At 37.7% G+C, this 22,143-nt stretch overlaps 1 protein-coding gene across 5 annotated transcripts in view; it reads left to right on the forward strand.

The window, feature by feature from the left end:
• LOC106880027 (solute carrier organic anion transporter family member 5A1) overlaps positions 1-22,143 on the forward strand; it is a 162,699-nt gene that overhangs the window by 23,101 nt on the left and 117,455 nt on the right. The window contains exon 1 of one of the 5 annotated variants that reach the window (XM_089358707.1): positions 6,329-6,741. The exons of 3 other annotated variants lie outside the window; for them this stretch is intronic. The gene's annotated coding sequence lies outside the window, so the exon portion shown is untranslated. Of the gene's footprint in view, positions 1-6,328; positions 6,742-19,020; positions 19,284-22,143 lie in introns of those variants that run through there. One more of the 5 variants, XM_089358709.1, reaches the window with a different exon arrangement.

Consider the following 22,143-nt stretch of genomic DNA (forward strand, 5'->3'; position numbering starts at 1 on the left):
GTAGTTCTTTGACTGCTGTTTCTGAATTTTCAGTATGTTGGAGAAGCAACTCAATTGCTAATCCCTTATATTTATGATGATAAATGGTCTTACCGATAAAGGTTTATTTCATACTGAACTACTTGGCAAAATTGTTAATTGTTAATTCTATTATTAATTGACGATTCCCTGCCCTCATTTCTTGTATATATATATATACATATATATATATATATATATATATATATATATATATATGAAAATAGCAATAACGACGTTTTAGCAAGCGTTACTAGCCAAAGGGAGTCACTTGATGTGGTTCGACTCCCGGAAAAAGAATGATATTTTACAAAGAACACTACCTCTTTACCTCTGGAATACATTTAGGGAAGTCACATAATTTTGTCTTGTCATAAACAGAGAAAGCTTTCGTACGCCCTCGAAGCAACTGATGCGTGTAAGCAGGGCCGGCCCTAGGGTTGCTGGCGCACCGAGCAAGCTGAACTTTGGCGTGTACAAGTTGACGGTCGTGGAAATTTCCTTGTCTTTGTCACGCCCTCCTTGGTACCCCTTAGCACATGGCGCCCCGGGCGACTGCCCGAGTTGCCGGTACTTTGAGCCGGCCCTGTGTGAAAGAATATATATTCTCTGTCGACCGGTCTAAATTTCGTTCTGCATTGCTTGGGACGGCGTAATTATTGCTCATGTTAGGTGAGAGTAGTTGTAGGCAGAGACGGTGAGGGCGGTGGCGAAGACACAGAGAGAGAGAGAGAGAGAGAGTGTGTGTGTGTGATAAAAAAAGAGGGAGAGAGAAAAAGAAATTTAGGGTGAATTGATGATGTTTTATTAAAAGTAGTTGTGTTGATGGTAGCAGTGGGAGTGATAAGATAGAGAGAAAGAGGGACTGGACACTGAACTAACATACTGAACGAACTCACACATTTAGCCTTTTTGTGATGGTAATGGGGTGATAGTAATAGTATGAGCTGTAGTTGTGATAGAGGCGGAGGCGGTGGTGGTGGTAGCCGAAGAGGTCAGGGATGGCGGTGAGAGTAAGCGATGTGAAAGACAGTGGTGATGGTGGTGGAGGAGAATGCAGTGAAATCAAAGGTATTGATGGTGATGGCGTCAGAAGTCTGAATGGTGTGTGTATGGCAGATGTGGTGGCGATGGTGCTGGTACTGTTACAGTAAAGATTGTTAACAGAGTTTACCTTTTGCATACCATCACTTTTGAAGTACAGTACCGCCAGGTGTTAAGCACCTTGGTAACTAGGTACAATATGTGGTCAGATAGGGGGTCATCTTCAATATGTAAGTTATGCAAATCCTAACGGCCCCCGAAGAGTATAGAACCATTCCAGAGTTGTGTCTTGTCATAGATTCAGAAAGAAAAGCCATGTGGTTGGTGGTATAGGACGGAAATCCCAGCTGTTATAAGTGTTGCGGCAGCCGTTACTATGAATACTTTCTGCCTGGGAAGGTTGAAACATAGGGAAGAAGAGATCAGCAGAAATTGCAACAACAACAACAACATAACAGACTACAGCAGGTGTTGTTTTCAGGATTCCACCGATCACGGGTCCAGAAATTGTAAAGAAATCGCCTCGTCCTCAGTATTAAGTCCCCCAACAGAAAATTGATCAGAAACCCGACAACCAACCGGAAACCGAGTAATTTTCGGTTCCTTGAAATCAGCTGGGAATCTGACCAAAGAGCCAACGACCAGATGGTCAAAAGTCAAGAAGTCGAGGCTCACTTCATTTCGACTTCAGACGATGGGGGTTTAAATGAAGACAGGAGAAGGGTAAAAAGCTGTCCAAGTAGGCTGGATAGAGAAAGAGAAAAAAAAAAAAAAAGAAACAAAGTAAAAACAAGGGTCTAAAAGAATCAATCTCTGCGGTGACACTGAATTTTACGGTGGTTCCAAAGAGCTACTATCGCTAGCCTATCGATGTATGTTCATTTGCTTTTTGTATTGAACTACAACAGGCTCTATCTCTCGGAACTCTCACCCAAATCTACTCAAAGCACCCTCCTATCCTCTTCTCATCATCTTTACATAAATACTCCTTTAAACAAGAATAAAAAATGATTACATAAACATTTTTATAGTTGATCTACACCACAGTAGGTTTGAGAAGTTGCTTTCTTCGTTCTCGGCTTTTTAACTCAACTTTCAACTGTAATCAATTCTCTGCTTCTCTCTTACTGCAATATGTCATCCGTTCTGATTGTTACATATCCTATGTACCGTAAAATTATACTTAACGTACGTTTTTCTCATCGAAATCGAAATTAAAATTAGGGGTACAATTAAACGGCATCAGGTTTTTAACGTCTTTCGTCACCCGCTTTTATTTTTAAAAGAATCAAAATGTAATAAAGCTTTTTTTTTTTCAAATCGTTTTATAATGCTATATTTTATATGATGAGATATTGGATAATATTATCTACTTTGTAATTATTGTGTATCACTATTATACATTGTATTAATTGTATTATAGTTTATTTTTAAGAGATGTCAACCTGGCAGAATCGTTAACATGTCGGGAACAGTGACATTTCTTCTGGCTCTACGTTCTGTGTTCAAATGTCACCGAGGTCAACTTTGACTTTGTCATTGCTTTTTGTCGATAAAATAAGTATTAGTTGAGAACTGGGGTCGATATAATCGACTTAGCCCCTCTCCATAACACTGCTGGCCTTATATCAAAAAGAAAAAATTGAAACCGTTATCGGTTTTTAAAGTGATTTTGTCCAACTCAATACTTCACAAGGACCGATTCTAGAGAAAGAGCTGCGTAACAAGTCTAGATAATACATGGAAGCTTTTACAGCCTATGTAATTACAAACGGACTTTTACAGAATATATTTTTAGCTTATATGTTTTTAATAATTCAAACCACAGAAAATTATTCAATACTTAATTTTCTGTGGTTTAAATTGTATAGATATCAGTAAATGCCTATGAATAACGTTTACCAGTTGTTGTAATTTCGGCAATACATCTGAACCACTTCGAATGACTCTAATTAACCAATGAATCTTTGACAAATTAGTTTTATATATATATATATATATATATATATATATATATATATATATATATATATATATATATATATATATATATATATATATAGGAGAATATACGAAAAAACAACAACAGACGAGGACAGGTGGTGTAAATAACAAAAGGATGTATTAGTATGACGCTCGGGAATACGGAAAGTCTTTTATATATATATAGCATTTATAAACCGTCAATCGATACAAACTATTATTCAGTTTAGTATTTCCTCTCAACACTGATCATCTATCATGACAAGGTCCGAATGATATTGGTTAACATTACCATTTATCATGCCGTACTTTGAACAAGCATTTATGTATATAATTCCAAATTTCGCGTCAGTTCAAGTGTAAACATGCAAGTCTGCCTTGTAATTATATCTAATCATCTGATTCTGTCCTTTGTGCTTTTACTTGTAAATGGTATGATTATTTCTTTATTTTGCAAATTAAAAAAGAAATTGTCATCATTGTTTCGGCAGTGGATATACAGATGTGATGTCGTTATTGGTGTTACTTAATCCTATATCACTTTCTGGTCAGGCAGTTCTCGCCTAAACCATTCAATCAGTTTCTGTCCTCTTCACCTCATTTCCGTCTAGAAAACTCCACTTCTCTATTAAGACAGTGTATATCTTAGATCACATTATCCAATGTGTTATCTTTTTGTAAATGGGCGACAGTGATTTCAAAGAAATTTGACTGCTTTTTCTTGCTGACCGAATGACTCTTTAAAAGCTCTCTGTCTTTGGTTCGTAGCAGATTCGTTCTAGTTATTTAGGCTTTCTTAATTTCTGACCAAAGTTCAAAGAGGCACTAGCCTTGCCCACCTCATCTTTTTTGTATATGAGGGTCTACGTTGTCCTACGTGGCAGGAGCGGTATGATTTGAAGGTGATTTAGCTGCTATTTCTAGCAGAGCGGATGACTCCTTAAAGGCGACTCTCTGTCTTTGGTTCGTAGTAGATTGGTTCTGGTTGTTGTTTAGCCCTATTTAATCTATGTCAGAGATTTAGCTGGTATTTTTAGCCGGTCGAACGACTACGTAGAAGCTACTTTGTAAGGTTGACTTGTGAAGTGGTGGTCTACAGTCGAGCGGCAAACTCACTCGACTGTGTTCTGAATTTAAATCTCGTCTTAGTCGACTGGATCATCCCTCTCGTCAAAGACGATAAAACATTTCGGGATATGTGCCAAGTTCTATAAATCCTCGGTTACTGGACTACCCCCATGCTGGGGCACAAGTTTAGTCGAATATATCGACCTCAGTAGTGTGTGTGTGTGTGTGTGTGCGCGCGCGCGTAGTCAGGGCCGGTCCTCGGGTTCCCGGCGCCCCTGGCAAGCTGAACTTCGGCATGTACAAGCTGACGGTCGTGGAAATTTCCTTGTCTTTGTCACGCCCGCCTTGGCACCCGCTAGCACATGGCGCGGCGGGCGACTGTTCGAGTTGCCGGTACCTTGAGCAGGCCCTGTGTGAAAGAACATGTATATGGAAGATCTGTGGAAAGTCTAGCACCCAACATTGGGATTGAAAGTTATACCAGTCACCGAACTAGACTCCATTGCATAGTACCAAAGATCCCGCCCTCTCTATCCAGTGTAAAAATCTAGTACGGTAACAGCTTAGAATTCAAAGGTCCACAACTTTTTAACACCTTGCCAAAAGGCCTCAGAGATCTACGAGAAATAGATGTGGATGTATGTCAAAGAACATTTAGACAAATTTTCATCTGAAACATCAGATGAACCCACATCGCGGCAGGAAACGCAAAGGACAACTTTGTCCAATTCACTACTGAACGAGGTCCGATTCTGGTGACGGAACTGGGAAATGAGTCTAAAATAAACAAGCATTAACGCTAATGGCAATGCGCCAGCATGATCACAGCTTTTGGCTGAAATCTATCTATCTATCTATCGATCCATTCATACACACACACACTATTATTTCTATTCGGCCGAAGTTACGAAGTGGCCCGGGGGCCGAGAGTTCGTGTATGACACTTATCACAAAACTCTCGGCTCTTGAGTCACTTGTGACTTCTACCGATTAAAAAGTGTGTGACGTCAGAAAAAGGTTATATACCTTTAGATTCGGAATTCAAATCTTGTTTTAATAAGTTATGCTTGTTCTTTTCAGATACAATAGAATAAGCATCCCAGTCGAATATCAGGACCCATATATATTTCTTTATTGCCCACAGGGGGCTAAACATAGAGGGGACAAACAAAGACAGACAAAGGGATTAAGTCGATTACATCGACCCCGGTGCGTAACTGGTACTTATTTAATCGACCCCGAAAGGATGGAAGGTAAAGTCGACCTCGGCGGAATTTGAACTCAGAACATAAAGACAGACGAAGTACTGCTTAGCATTTCGCCCGGCGGGCTAACGATTCTGCCAGCTCCCCATATAATCAACCATATAATCAGGACCCATATAATCAACCATAAACCTCTCCACGTCTCCCTGGCGTTGCACCAATGACAGCAGTCTAAAGACTGAAGCAAATAAAAGAACACAACACACTGCCCGCTCCGAAACCTTCAGCCGCAATCTTGCGACCACTAGGCAACGCGCTTTCATATATTCTATTATAGACAGCTTTAATTTTAACCTTCATTTTTTTTTTAATTAAGTATTATTTATACATGGTGGAAGCGTGGTTAGGGCATAGGAACGCGGTTTCGATTCCCAGACCGGGTGTTGTGAGTATTTATTGAGCGAAAACACCTAAGGCTCCACGAGGCTCCGGCAGGGGATGGTGGCGAACCCTGCTGAACTATTTCACCACGACTTTCTCTCACTCTTACTTGCTGTTTCTGTTGTGACTGTAATTCAAAGGGCCAGCCTTGTCACACTGAGTCACGCTGAATATCCCCGAGAACTACGTTAAGGGTACACGTGTCTGTGGAGTGCTCAGCCACTTGCACGTTAATTTCACGAGCAGGCTATTCCGTTGATCGGATCAACCGGAATCCTCGTCGTCGTAAGCGACGGAGTGCCAACAAATTTATACATGGTGTTTTAAAAAAAATAGATTAGCTGCGTGGATTGTGTTTTATTTTATTTTTGTTTTGTATAATTGTGGTCCGGTGTATTGATCTCTTGATCACGATGATATTAACTGATTTCTTTCTTTTTTTTTTTTGTTTTTTGGGAGTGAGAAGTAAAGAATTGTATGGAGGAGGCGCAGAGGAATAAAAAGGATATTTTAGAGATGAGCACGGATTGTGAGAAATGTGAATGGGGAACGGATGAATAACGACTGGGGGTGGGGGCAGGCAGGCAGGATGTTGCATGGCGCGTTAAGTGATATTTGTGTGTGACGGAAGCGTAAATGTTTAAAACAACTCATAGTATCAATAACAAAATTGAAGAAGACCCGAGAAGGACAGATAATTTTAGTTTGAAAAAAAAAAAGACAAGTTCTCCAGTTAAACTAGAAATTGTCGCTCGGATTCCACTAAACTGGGACAATATTCTTACATTTTTACCTCGAAACTTGAGATCTATATCCTCTCGCTCGCGGAAGTATTCTTCTATTACGATTGAGTTCTGGAAGTTCCAGAAGTCAAGAAGTGAAATAGTTTTCTGAGCCGCTTTCAGGCTTTACCTGTTTCTGCTTCTGTTGTAGCTGGCCCAATACATCTGCTCCTCTTTCAGTTGGTGTTTCAACTGCATAGGTGAGTCATTTCACTTATTAACTTGGAAAAATGATCCGCTATGCTCTAAATTATTAATTTCTTTGTAGTTAATTCGTATCAGGCTGAAGATTAAAAATAAGCAAAAAACAAGGAACCCTATTTTATTGAATTCTTTCATTTTCTGGTATTTTCCCCATGCTTCACATTCAAACGACAGTTTTCTTTCAATCGGAAATCCGACAAAAGAAAATCTAAAACTAAGCCACATCTGACAGAAAACCTGGTCGACTAGCAATATTTGGTTTGTAATTAATTTTAACAACAAAATTAGAATCAAACAAATTCATTTCATATAATATATGTATGTCAAAAAGAGCGAAATTTAGATTATATTTACATCATTTATAGTAATTAATATCTTAGATGTTAATACATAAGGAAGATGTTTTTCGCTTACGACTGTAGTATATCAGTATAGCTCCCTGTCAAGCAAACCTATCAAAAGCGGTCTAACCGTGACTATCCCACCTTTTTGAATTATTATTTTAGAGAAAATATCTGCCTAGTACTGATTCATCTTTGCTCCCTCTCTAATCCAATCAGAGAAGGAAAAGACGAATAAATACCGGGCTACATTATGTAATCTTTCCTTCTTTTTTAAAGATGACAGAATTTAGCTGCTTTTTCTAGCATATCGAGTACCTACATAGAAGTCACTTCTTTTACTCGAAATAGTTTTTTTTTTTTAGGTCCAGGACATCCCTCGTCAAGTAAATCTTTGATTAACCCATAAAGCGCTGGGATTTGCACTTACATAGTATGGACTGCTGGGCACATTTTATGAAACATAAAAAACAAGAAATAGTTACAATATCTTCTTAGTTTATAATGGTGGCAAGTTTTACATCATCTGAAAAGTCATTAGTTGAACTATTAGTCCTCTTGCATTCTGTGGGGTATCGGATCGTTTCAGTGACATAAGACCCCCAACAAACGCCCATAAATTAAATGCATCTATCTGGGTTACGATCGTGGCCCCTCGCGCTTTATGTGTTGAAGACTTTGCCGCCATAATCATCCCATTTCTTTCTGTCTCCCCTTCGTTTTTAAGGCCTTATACACGCCGGACTGCATTATTTAATATCTATCTACACACATATGGAGTGTTGGTGAAGTTCTGATTTTATAAGTTCGTATTCTAGTATGGTGCAATTATGACATTTCGCGAAAGCTCTTTTCGAATGAAAGACTTACTTCATTATACAATTTTTCCGGCTCAGACGACCTCTATCTGTTAACACGGGACCTGCTATATAATCGCACTAAATGCCAGAAATAGCAGCTAAATTTCCTCTAATTTACTCCCTAACCTCCATAGAAAGGATATATTGGTTAATGTAGTCCTTAGTTCTCTAAAAATGTAAAAAACGGGATGGCCACTACTAGAATGTCTCCCTTCACCACACTTATTTGAGTTTCAGGCCTGTTCAGATCTTATCTGGGCTACGCAATAACCAGTTTCTTCGTACTCTTTTGCATATTTTAGTTTGAATAATTTACTCTCACTCCATCAGTCTATCTGATTAGTTTCTAATATATATTGTCAAAAAAAAAAAAAAGGAAACGTCTGCTAACTGAAGTTAAAATTAGATGACTTAACCAAATATTTTTTTGAGACCTGAATATATAGATATTTGACAATCGTCAACAGCAAATCTATATTTAAAATAAGAAATGTTAATTTCTTTTTTAAGCTATTCATATCACTTTCATCATAATGGGTTTTCAACTTTCTCGAGTCACCAATTTTGACAATAAGTCATTTCAGTTCACTATTTCAAAAGAGAAAATAAAATTCAATTTCATTGATTCACTTATGAAGCGAACGTAAATATGACCGAAGGCTCTTTCGAATACATTTCACTCTTGCATGGATTAATGTAACTAAATCAATCGAATTGTATTCCACGAATAGAGTCTCAAGTATTCTAGTAATTATATTTGTTGAGCCAAATTTCTGTAATTTAACTCAGTGTCTTTCTTTTCGTTTCTTTTTCTTTTTATTTTTGCGATTGTGTAATATGTGCCAGGCATACATTTTTGCTTCGTCTCTCTTCTTGACTACATACGCTTATTGCAAATGATTCCAAGTTTCATGGCAATAACAGAACAAATAAATGCATATACATATCTAATACATCTTGACAGCTTGCTTGCTCTTGAGATAATATTCTATATTTTCTTTCTTTGTGTTTTCGTTTTGGCTTTTCTTTTCTATTCTCTTTATTTATTTATGAGTTTGCATTGTGAGTTTCATGAATACAATATTTGAATGGTTTCGGTAATCGGACTGTGTCGCGACCATACTAGAGCACCGCCTTGACGCGTTTTTAATCGATCGTAACGACATTGTTATTTATCGAATGGACAAAGGGTATACCTACACTAGTGTGCCCCCCACCAGCTTTTGTTTACTTATAGCTTTCAGAAAAATAGTTACTTTTCAATGAAATTTTCTGTAAATACTTTGTAGGTGGTATGGATTATTTCTGAATTTAAAGTGAAAAAATATTGGTGGACGCACAACACATACATATTATTAACACGTATCACATCTACCTACAAAATGAAACTTGAAATTAAAAAAAAAAAAAGTAACGTATGTCAGTATGTGTGTGTGTGCCTACCGATTTCTTTTTACATTATATTCCGTAATCTAAACCATCTAGAATGTATGTAGCATGGGCAATCATTTATTGCTATATATTAATACAGAAAGTGTTCATGTAAATTTTATATGAAGCTACGCACATTACAAGTGCCGGAGATCTTCGTCAAAAATTCAATATTTAGGCTAATTTTTGCACATCAGTGCATTTTCTTGTTGCTGTGGTGTTTCTTCAGCTAATGTGCCGAGAACAGAGTCGATAGCGATCTCGGTACTCATGAAGAAGAGTAGACACACGCTAGTCATTAAGAAAGTGAAAATAACACAATTTTGAAATACAATGTTGTTCATTTCAGTATCATTCAATTTATTGTTATCTAAAATGTTTTATATTTTGCTATACATTGAGTTTTGATGCTGCACATTCCTTTCTAAAGGAGAAGAAAGTGTTGAATTATATAAACGCAGATTGAAGAGTATGATGGGAGTACAAACAAATATGATTGAATTCCATCTAGATGAGTTTCTTTGGAAGGAAAAATATGGGAAAAACGGGGATGAATGTTTTCAGATCATTGTAAAACATCTTTCGGAATGGTTTACTTTTGAATAACGTTTTATTTCAATTTCAAAATTTATTTTATTTTCATTCTTCTTCCTGATCTCCACCGCGATTTCCACCAAGGACCTAATCATTCTGCCCGTTTCGCGCTCAGACTCCGTTCACAGAAAGTCATGCCGCCACACTATTATGTTAAGAAAAGTCGTTGATTGGACGGAAATTGTGTTTGCACACATGATCAACTTGTGATTTCTATGTAGTCAAACAGACGGACATGTAGTCAGACAGACGGACAGTTACTGGAAGCTGAACGCATCGTTCACGGCATGCCAAGCTTACAGGGACCGGATTAGCACATTCGTTAAGAGAGCGTTGACGGGTGCCATCATCAACAACAGATGGTGGTATGCCCTAAAGAGAGCAATTAAAGCAGAATCGGTTAGGTACCGTAAGACCCTAGCGTTAGACCAAAATAGAATAGAGGGAGACCTAGTTAAGAAATTAGAAGAGGCACTTAGAACTGGCATCACATCCAACACCAAACATGAAGGATGCGTTGTCAGAGCTAGGATGTGTAGTCTGAGGAATGAAGGAGTTGGAGCCACCCGAGAGGCCCCAGTGGCGGAGGCACAATGAGGCAACAGAGCCAACATTACGTCCCTGACAGGTGAACAAGGGCGCGAATTACTCAAGTCTGAAAGGATGTGTGAGGCTTTTCAACAACACTTTGCCCGACAGTTCAGGACAACTGATGGGTCAGAACACAGAGTGGACTTTAGTGCCTACCTGCATGGCCTGCCACGGCTCTCAGCAAGAGAGGTGGAGTGTTGTGAAAGACCCATCACAGCCATGGACGTACAGGATGCAATATAAAGATTTAGATCTTTTCTTGATAGAATGATATCCAGAAATGTGAAATGAAAGGGCTTATTAAGAGCTTTTTCATCTGCTATTTATCCTATCATATTAGTAAAAATCTGATATTTAGGTTAGATTTTGATATGTCTGCTTAATCTAAAGAACTTTTATCTTTTCCACTTCATTGGATGATGTTTATAACGTAAAGGTTAGTTTCTCAACATCACTTATGTGTTCTGTAGCTAAAGTGAAAATAATTAGTAAATAGGAAATCACACCTATCTACATACCCTCTGCTCCTTTGGTTGCAAAGTTAGAAAGCTGTATCAAATTCTACTGATCTTTTCTGGTTATGTTTAGTAGTTTATATGCGGTCCCATTAAAAGGTAATGTGGGAAAATCTGATGTACAAATAATATAAACTTAATGATATTAATAGATATACTCTTTTACTTGTTTCAGTCATTTGACTGTGGCCATGCTGGAGCACCGCCTTTAGTCGAGCAAATCGACCCCAGGACTTATTGTTTGTAAGCCTAGTACTTATTCTATCAGTCTCTTTTGCCGAACCGCTAAGTTACGGGGATGTAAACACACCAGCATCGGTTGTCAAGCGATGTTGGGGGGACAAACACAGACATATACACACACATACACATATATATATATATATATATATATATATATATATATATACAACAGGCTTCTTTCAGTTTCCGCCTACCAAATCCACTCACAAGGCTTTGGTCGGCCCGAGGCTATAGTAGAAGACACTTGCCCAAGGTGCCACGCAGTGGGAATGAACCCGGATTCATGTGGTTGGTAAGCAAGCTACTTACCACACAGCCACTCCTGCACCTATATCAGTAATATGTGAAGACATGATTTAGAGGTTTGGGTGTCGGACTTTAGAGTGGAAGGTCATGAGTTCGATTCCTGGAGTAAGTTGTATAGTGTAACTGTGAACTAGACACTTAATTTCATTTTTCTCCAGCCCCCTCTGCTGAAAAGATGGTGTTTGTCTTTTGTACAGATTAGGGGATAATAACCTTGCAGGCTATTCACCTCAGATAGTGTAAATCAAGATGTCAATGACTTTTAATGGTTTCAGCACAATGGATGATGATGATAATCATCATCAATAATATGAGATATGTATTGAGTGTCCATGAACACAAAATGGCTAAGTGGTAGATATCAGGCTACCATTTCATGAGCCATTCGTTCCAGTTCTGAGCTAAATGCAATATAGTAATTAGGTTTATTGTTCTAGATCAATACTTTCCAACCTATATATTGCAGATTTTTTTTTTTTTTGATTTCTTTTGATTTGGTCATTAAAATTAAATATTGATTATTTTGCTTTCAAATAAATCTTGCACAGGAATCTACATATTAATGATTAACAAAGTATATTTATAGTGAGTCGTCTTTTTCTTTATTTTTTATTAAACCTGATGTGTTCCCATCATTCATGGTTGGTAAGAATTACTCTAGATTTTGTGTTCAAACCTCACTGGTGCTCACTTTGTCATTAAGAAGTTTGCTTTGCAACTGTTTAGTTCTGGGTTCAGTCACACTATGTGGCACTTTGGGCAAATGTCTTTTTATCATATCTTTGGGTCAGGCTAAGCTTTGCAAGTGGAATTTTGATGAAAGTCAAACTTGAATGTTGGTAACATATATGGGGTAGCAGAAAAAATGTTATTCATCATCATCATCACTTAACATGTAAGTGACAGTATGGCCATCCAGCTGTAGAATACTGCAGCAATAATTGTCATACAGCCCAAACCAACATTGAAAATGCAAACATAAAAACAATGTCTTAACCTTTTGGTTAAGATCAATGTGATTAGAGACAATGATGATGATTTAATTTTATATACACATTAATTAAGAATCTTAGCTTTCTCTATTCCTTCTATTAAATTGGTTAATTGATTCTTGTCAATGTAGATAACTAATATTTCTTTAAATCTTTTAATTTAACTTTTTGTCTGCTGTGTTGCCTATATATGTGTGTATATGAGGGAGAAGTCGAAAATTATCTGCACTTTTGTCATAACATATCTTTATTGTCACACTGCCTTCTGCGCATGTGTGCTTATAATTGGTACTATTGTGGTCATGTGATTGAAGTTTGAGCCTGATCGTGCCATTTTTCTTTCTTGCTTTACAGTGTAAGCATGGCTGATCCACTAGCGATGTGCACCAAAGAGGGTGAGGAATTTTTTAGCAGAATAGTCACAGGAGATGAAATGTGGGTTCATCATTATGAGGCAAAATATGGAGTGGAAACATTCTGGCTTGCCATGACACATAAATTCAAAACTCAGTCTTCTGCAGGAAAGGTGATACTATCCCTTTTCTGGGACTCAAAAGGGTCTATACTGGAAGACTACCTGGAAAAGAGATGTACGATCAGCAGCACAAGATACAGCGCTTTGCTGGCCAACATACTGAAGTCAGCAATTCGCACCAAACGCTGACATCATCATTTAACACCTGTTTTCCATGCACAGTCATGTGGTTAGAAGTTAGTTTCCCAACCACATGGTTTCAGGTTCAGTCTCACTGTATGATACCTTGGGCATGTCTTCTTCTATAACTTTGGGCTGACCAAAGCCTTGTGAGTGGATTAGGTAGATGGAAATTTAAAGAAGCTCATTGTGCATATATATCACATGTGTGTGTCTTTGTGTGTTTGTCTCCCACGACTGCTTACAACTAGTGATGATTTGTTTATGTCACTATAACTTAGCAATTTGGCAAAAGCGACTAATAAAATAAGTACTAGGGTCAATTTATTCAACAAAAAATTCAAGGAAGTGTTCCAGCATGGCTGCAGTCTAATGACTGAAACAAAAAATGGGTTGGATGGTTTGAGAGGAGCCAGCAAGACCAGGAGTCATATCAGGTTCCATTGTTTATTTTGGTATGGTTTCTTATTTCTTTATTGACCATAAGGGGCTAAACACAGAGGGGACAAACAAGGACAGACAAAGGGATTAATTCGATTACATCAACTCCAGTGCATAACTGGTACTTGATTTATCGACCCTGAAAGGATAAAAGGCAAAGTCGACCTCGGTGGAATTTGAACTCAGAACGTAATGGCAGATGAAATACCACTAAGCATTTTGCCCGATGTGCTAACAATTCTGCCAGCTCGCTGCCTTGTTTTGGTATGGTTTCTATGGCTCGATGCCCTTCCTAACATTCCTAACACCAACCACTTTACAGAGTATACTGGGTGCTTTTTATGTGGAACTAGCAACAGTGTTTTCCATGTGGCACCAGCACCAGTGCTTTTTGTGTGGAACCAGCACCAGTGCCTTTTACATGTAACTAGCACCAGTGCTTTTCACATGGAACTAGCAACAGTGCTTTTTGCATGGCACCAGCATCAGTATTTTTTGCATGGCACCAGCACCAGTCCTTTTTGCAAGGCACCAGCAACAGTGTGACACCTATCTTTATTGTCCAGTAAAGTACTTTATCACATATCTTCACAGTGTTGAATTGCCAAGCTGTTGGACTTCTTTCTTGTCTGTGACATAGACATATCACCATTGTCCAAGCAGTGTAATGCAATCATAAACAGTGACAAATACATGCACTCTGAACAAGGCATAGGCCAGTGTGAAGCTGTAGTAGAAGACACTTGCACAAGCTGCCATGCTGTGGGATTAAACTTGAAACCACATGGTTGCTAAGCAAACGTTTTATTGCACTGCCATACCTGAACTTACTGAGGTAGATTAAAAAATATATATTTTACTGGTTTCAGTAACTGGACTGCAGCCATGCTGGAGCACCACCTCAGAGTTCTAGTTGAATGAAGCTGCCTCAGTACTTATTTTTTAAAGCCTGGTTCTTATTTTATTGGTCTATTGTGCTAGACTGCAAAGTCACAGGTACATAAACAAACACTGGTTGTCAAGTGGTAGCAGGGGACAAACATAAAGACACACACATATGAAACAAGTTTCTTTCAATTTCCATCTACCAAATCCATTTGAGCCTTTGGTCAGCTCAGGGCAATAGTAGAAGACACTTACTCAAGGTGTCATGCAATGGAACTGAACATAGAACCATATTGATAGGACGCAAGCTTCTTACCACATAGCCATACTTATGTGTATTTAGAAAAGACTTGAAGATAATAATATTAGTCATTACTGATACAAGAACACAGGATCTTGATTAGTGAAAAGGTGTTTAGGGGAGGTCTGTCCTGCCATTTACTGGCATTGAAAATCAAATTTTGTGATTGGTGGTGGTGGCAGCCTTGGCAGTAGTGATGATAATGATCAAAGAATAATGACTGTTCAAGGTAGTACTGAAAATGCAGCTAGGTCAGACAGGCTAGTTTAACCTTTGTCAAGATGTCGGAGATGGACAGTTATAAGTGGTGATTATATCAGCCATCTAGAATTTCCACTTAAAAGCAATCTCATCAGAAAGGCAATAATGTTCTGTTACATGACACCTTGACACATTCTAGGGAATAACAAGCTGTATCAAAGGCAGTCCACTTTCCATTTAATTATATTTTCCAAACTAAAGGTCTTTCATTTTGTATCTATGAAGGCCAGTCAAATTAGTGTTGTCCTTACTATGTCCAAACAAAAACACAACCACATGCACAAGTGTGCATACTAGGTTTGTTTGTTTTCTTAATTTCTCAATGTTGAAGCCATTGAAATCCATACCACCACAATGACTACTGCTTCTTTGGCAAGGTGGAAAGTTGGCAGAATTGTTAGCACACCAAGCAAAATGCTTATTTCATCTGAGTTCAGATTCTGCCAAGGTTGACTTTGCCTTTCATCCTTTCAGGGTCAATAAATTAAGTACCAGTGAAACACTGGGGTCAGCGTAATCAACTAGTTGCCCTCTCCCAAATTTCAGGCCTTGTGCCTATAGTAGAAAGAATTATCATTGTTAATAATGATAATAATAATAAACCTAACCGTTCTACAATAGGCACAAGGCCTGACTTTTGGAGGGTGAGAGGCTATTTGATTACATCGACCCCAGTACTCAACTGGTACTTATTTTATCGACCCTGAAAAGATGAATGGTAAAGTCAACCATAGCAGAATTTGAACTCTGAGAGTTAAGACGGACTAAATGGTGCGAGGCAACAGTTGGCATAAAGGTGAACAGCAGGTGAGAGTCAGTTGCTGCTTAGTTTTTGTCAAAGTGCATGTCTCTGGTAGATACATCATGCTTTCTTTTAAATTTCCTTCTGGAGAAATGGGTTTGGTTTACAAACATTTCAGGTGATGAATGACCTTCAGGAACAAATTAAATTCTTAAACTATATATATATATATATATATATATATATGTACACATAAGAAGTCATGCAACCACTCTCCGATTTTCTCAGCTGAGTCTCTGTAGTTTGACATATCATCCCATGATAAACTCTATCAAAGGCCTTTGCAAAGTCAAGATATATCACATTCATGTTTGAGCAATTCATTGTTTCAACACTCAGTCATAGTGCTGCATAAGGCTGCTTCTTCCTGGGCAAAAGCCATGCTGGGTGTCAGAAACCAAGTCATTATCTTCAATGAACACAATTAGTTTCTTCCTGACAATACACTCCATGACTTTGCTGACATGGACAGATAGGTCTATAATTCTTAGCATCTCCTCTGCTCCTTACAGATAGGGCATATTATACCTTCTTTTAACTCCCCAGTTGTTCTTTCCTTGAACTCCCCAGTTATGCCTTCCTTTAACTCCCCAATTGTGCCTTCCTTTAACTTCCCAGATGTGAGGAAGCTCTGGAAGTGAATCTGAAGTGGTCTTGCTAGAGCTCCTTTGCATTACTTTAGGAGGGTTGCTGGGAATCATTCAGGGCCTGTGGCCGAGTTTGAACTATTTCATCAATAGCTGATATCACATCAGTCTCGTGTATTTTGATGCTATCAATAATTGTCATTTCGTTGTATAGAGCTGTGGAGCTAAAGAACTCATCAGGCATAGCTACTAGAAAATGTCCCAGTGGAGTGGTGGAAACACTCTTGTATTGCGCATCAGTATTTCACTGATCCTCTGGGGCTCTGCAGTCGGTGAGCCGTTTTCTTCGAATAATGGCCCTATTTTGTACTGTATTGAAGCAGACACTTTTGCGTATCTGTAAGAGGTTTTGGGGTTTATCTTAATATTTTGACAGCCCTGGCTTCCTTTTCTGCCCTCTCATTTTCATGGGAGTGTTTGAGTTCATATTCGATTTCGAGCAATGTTTGTTTGAGATAGTATCATTTGTTATCCTTTAGTAGTCCATTTAGACGAGTATATGTAGTTATGTATGTGTATTTAGCCGCAAAAGGCTCTGAGACGGTGCATCCTTTAGAAAAACGAATTTTATTTTCGAATTCTGTGTCCCACAGAAAACGTCGATCGTAAATAATAAAAGAAAATATAATTTCCAGCGAAAAAGTAACTCAACTTTTAGATCGACAGCTCTTCCACTCTCTATCACCATCAAACTATCTCTATATATTTACCATCTCTCACGCATTGCTTTCATTTTGTTTTAACACCTCCTGTTGCAATGTTTACTTTCATTTTATCGCAGCTATCACGTACAAAAATCCTGTTTACTGATTGTTCTGATTGGATAAAATGATCAAACTAATCCTCTGTAATATTCTTTCATATTATATACACACACACACACACACACACACACACACACACACACAGTGGCGGACTGGGTCTAAAAATATTGGTTGCCAGGAGACTAAGGGGGCAACTACAATGCTATCATTTCATTTTTTTTTTTTTTTTGTTAAAAGTATTCTCTTCAAGAGTGAATAAAAAAATTCTCAAACTTGAGGGAATGGGCCCCTTAGATACTAATATGGGCCCCCATATATGGATTCTAATGGCGCAGGGGCCCACTTGCCATCGGGCAAGCTGGCAACCTGGCCAGTCCGCCACTATATATAGTAGGCATCCGTCGGTCTCGAGAGGCCATGGACCTGCACCCAAAGAAATCATGTCAGCTGCTGATGCCGGTGCAGTGTCTGTTGTGGCTGCACCGGCCCACACGGGAGTGGCAGTCACGCATAGATCGACTGTATTTGAAAGAGCCCTCTGCCAGTGCTGATGATTTTCCCTTCCGTCGAGTGCATAATATATACCTGACTGGCTTCTTTTAAGGTTCTGTCTACCAAATCCATTCAAGACTTTTGTTGACCCAAAGCTATAGCGGAAGACACTTTCCAATGATGCCATCCAATGGAATTGAACCCAAAACCTTCTGGCTGGGAAACAAACTTCTCAATCATACAGGCATACCTTTGCCTTATATATGTGGGGGGGGGGAGGAGAGGGGATCAAAAAACGAAAAGCAAGACTAGTTCACAATCAAAATTATTAGGTTTACATCCAACGAAATGAAAAGGGGTAATTATGGCATTAAGGAGATCGCCTTCCTTCAGAATATCGATGTGCAGTGGCTAAAGAGAGAAGAGAAGGACAAGGAACAATATAAATATGCATAACTGTCCTGGTAAAATGTTCCACATGTTGGTTAGCTTACTGGATACTTACAAACCATCATCTTTTAACGTCCGTTTTTCATGCTGGTATGGAATATGTATGTGACACACACACACACACACACACACACACACGCATACACACACACACACACACACACGCATACACACACACACACACACACACACACACACACACACATCTGGATTCTTTATATGAATATCTATTTATCTAATACGCACGTGTATACGAACAAGTGTATGGATGCGTGTATGTATACATACATGATACATACCAAGGTTTATATACACATAACTATACATAGTGTATGTGTATATGAGTATGTATATATTTAAGCATATTAGTATGTTTTATATGCATGTGTGTATCTATCTCTCTTTCTCGCTCTCTATCTATCTATCTGTTTGAGTTTTTACGCATATAAATTTGCATTATACATGTGTTGATGTACATATCCGTGTTTGAGGTGTGTGCATATTTGTGTGCGCGCGCGCACACACATTCATACACACTCAACAGGAAACACTGCCTTCTGTATGTAGTTTCGTGTTGCAAGGTCAGTTTACATATGTAAACAAGGCAAGCAAGGAAGCAAGCAGTCAGTCGGTCTTAATAAGACAACAGATGCTATGTTTACAACCTAGCTTTCCTCTTGAGAAAGAGAGAGAGAGAGAGAGAGAGAGAGAACGTGTAACTGTGATACGGAGTAATAAATTAGATGTCACTTCTTATTTGTGTAGACATTTGTTAACTTACCTGGTTCTCTCTCCCCTGGCTCCTTTCACTAAACTAGAACGTCATTCAACATCCACAGTTGACATAGTCAAACACTAAAGCCTTTTGTTGATTGCATCAGTATCAGCAAAGCAAACAGTTTAACAATCTCCTTTATTTTTCTCTATATCAAAAAAGAATTCAGTGATTGCACCATTTACATCTACAGTAATGTTTTTCAGTTTTTTTTTTAATATTTTCTTTATTTCATATATATATATATATATATATATATATATATATATATATATATATATATATATATATATATATATATATATATATATATATATAATATATATATATATTAGAACTTTTTTTCTTTCATGAAACTGCTGTTTGAAGGAAGTGTTTCTCTGAAATCAATTATGCATCTATCGTCTGTTTTTATTTGTTTCAGTTTTCTTTCTTTTCCTTGTTTGAATTTTCTTTTTTTTCTTTCTTTTTTATGTGTGTGTGATGGAAGAATTATTTGTGATGCTATTTATCTAGCCTTATTTTAGCATAGGTTGTATGTGACCAAAGCCTTGTGAATGGATTTGGTAGACGGAAACTGAGAGAAGCCCATTGTAAATATATATATATATATATATATATATATAGGATAGTGGAACATCACTATCCTATATTTATACTTTAACCTGATGGTGCTTTGTTTTACTGGGAAGCAATACTACTGCATTGCACTAATTAATCATTTTTTCTTATATATATATTTAAAATGTGTCTGTGTTTGTCTTCCACCACTGCTTAACAATCAGTGTTGGTGTGTTTGCATCCCCATAACTTAATGGTTTGGCAAAAGAGAATGATAGAATAAAACTATTTAAAAAAAAAAAAAAAACAAATTCACTTTGTTCAACTAAATCCCTCCAAGGCGTAGTGCCCCTCCATCGCTGCTGTCAAATGGCTGCAACAAGTAAAAGATGAAAGATATATTATATCTCAATGAAAACTGCCTACTACATTTAGTGAGTTTTATGACACTTAATAATATAGTATTCTGACTTAGCTATCCATACTTGTGCTTCCAGCATTTAAGAGTTACATGTTTACATACATTTAGTTCATATTCTACTGGTGTCAGATTCACTTTTTATCCTTCAGGCTGTTGGTGATATATGAACCAGTCAACTACTGATGTTGATCTAATCAACTGTTTCTTCCATCACCCACTCTAGTTTCTGGCATTGTCTCGACATTTGAAACTATAATATTTTATAACAACCCTTCTTCCAATATTTATTTATTTATTTTGTTTCTGTAACTCTGCTCAGGAAACATTGTCATGTCATGTTAGAAGGAAAGTAAATCAAGTAGTTTGATAACCCAAGGAGTTAATGCTGCATAACTGTCATAGCTAAAATAATTTCCTAATTAATCATGATAAATTATCTCACATGTCCCAGCCAAACAAGAGATATTTATAAAATGTTAAATGACTGGGGACTCTTTAATATTGAAGTCAATGACAGGTAAATCTCCTACCACCTGGGGACAAATTTTTTTTTTTTTTTTTTTCGTTTCCCATAAATTTCAGATAAAGCATATAGAATTATTCTGACTGGAAACAAAGAAAAGAAAAAAAATTGAACTTGATACATATGAACTTATAGTCCTGTTCTTTATTCATTTATGCATTTTGTTTCTAATGTCATATACAGGAGCTGATAAAGTTATGATTTTATAGTATTAAATGGATGAGAATTTTATTTTCTATAAAGGCACAGGTGTGGCTGTATAGTTAGGAAGATTGCTTCCAAATCTCCGTGGTTTTTAGTTCAACCATATTGTGTAGTATCCTGGGTAAGTGTCTTCTAATATAGGCTCAAGCCAACCGAAACCTTGTGAGTGAATTTAAGTGAAAGTGCATGGCTTAGCTGTAAGGGGTATTTGGCTCACAGTCATAAGTTCATGAGTTTGATTACTACTGACAGCATGTTGTCCCCTTGAGCAAGATGCTTTATTTCATTGTTGCTTCAGTCCACTCAGCTGGCAAAGATAAGTAGTACTTGTATTTCAAAGGGCCTTATCACATTCTGTGTCACATTGAATATCCCTGAGATCCCCATTAAGGGTATGCATGTCTATGGAGTGCTCAGTCACTTGCACGTTAATTTTGCAAGCAGGCTGTTCCGTTGATTGGAACTCTTATTGTTGTAACCAACAGAGTGCCAGTTGTGAGTGGATTTGGAGACTGAAAGAAGCCTATCGTATGTGTGTGTGTGTGTGTCTTTATGTCTCCTTGTCTTGACATAGTATGATTGATGTAAATGAGTGTCACTGTCGTACAAGCAGCATCATTTATTTTCAGTGTTCTGCAAAAACGTGTGGACATGGGGAAATATTAGCTTGTTCAGAAACAAATGAAGGTTGGTGATTGGAAAGACGTGTAGCTTTAGGAAAATCTACATCAATAAAAACTCCATCCAACTCATGCAAACATGAACTGACAAACTTTAAAACAATGATAACGATGACAGGATGTTGGTATGTGACAGCTAACATCCTCATAGTATTGGTTATCTATTCCTGAAACACAGTGAAAAGCTTGTAGTAGATTTTAACTCGTGACCCAAGTATTGGTAGTATAAATACTTTATCTGCTTGGAACCATATACTGAATGTTGTTACTTTTGCCAAGACTATCGAATTAACAAATGATCTGTTTACTGGATATCAAACCTGGACTGTAGATTCCATCATAGAAAAGTCATTTTAGCCATTTAAAAACGCACCAAAATCTGCTAAATTTGCTTTCCTTTTATTTCATGGGGTGTCAGAATTTTCTCATCATGCAACTGCAATCTACTCATTGATGCAATTCTGTTGCAACTTGAGAAATGAATTTTGACACCTCAAGAAATAAATGGAAAATGACTTTAACAATTTCTGTTGTTAAATGATTAAAATATGGTTCTTTCGTGCTGTAGCTGCTTCAGTTTCAACCCATGGTCTCTGATCAAGTTTCCTGCTGTGGACTTCATTTACCAAAAACTTTTGTTTCTGTCATTCGGCTGTTGCTATG

Source organism: Octopus bimaculoides, chromosome 10 (assembly GCF_046866305.1).
Source record: "Octopus bimaculoides isolate indiv1 chromosome 10, ASM4686630v1, whole genome shotgun sequence".
Classification (NCBI taxonomy): domain Eukaryota; kingdom Metazoa; phylum Mollusca; class Cephalopoda; order Octopoda; family Octopodidae; genus Octopus; species Octopus bimaculoides.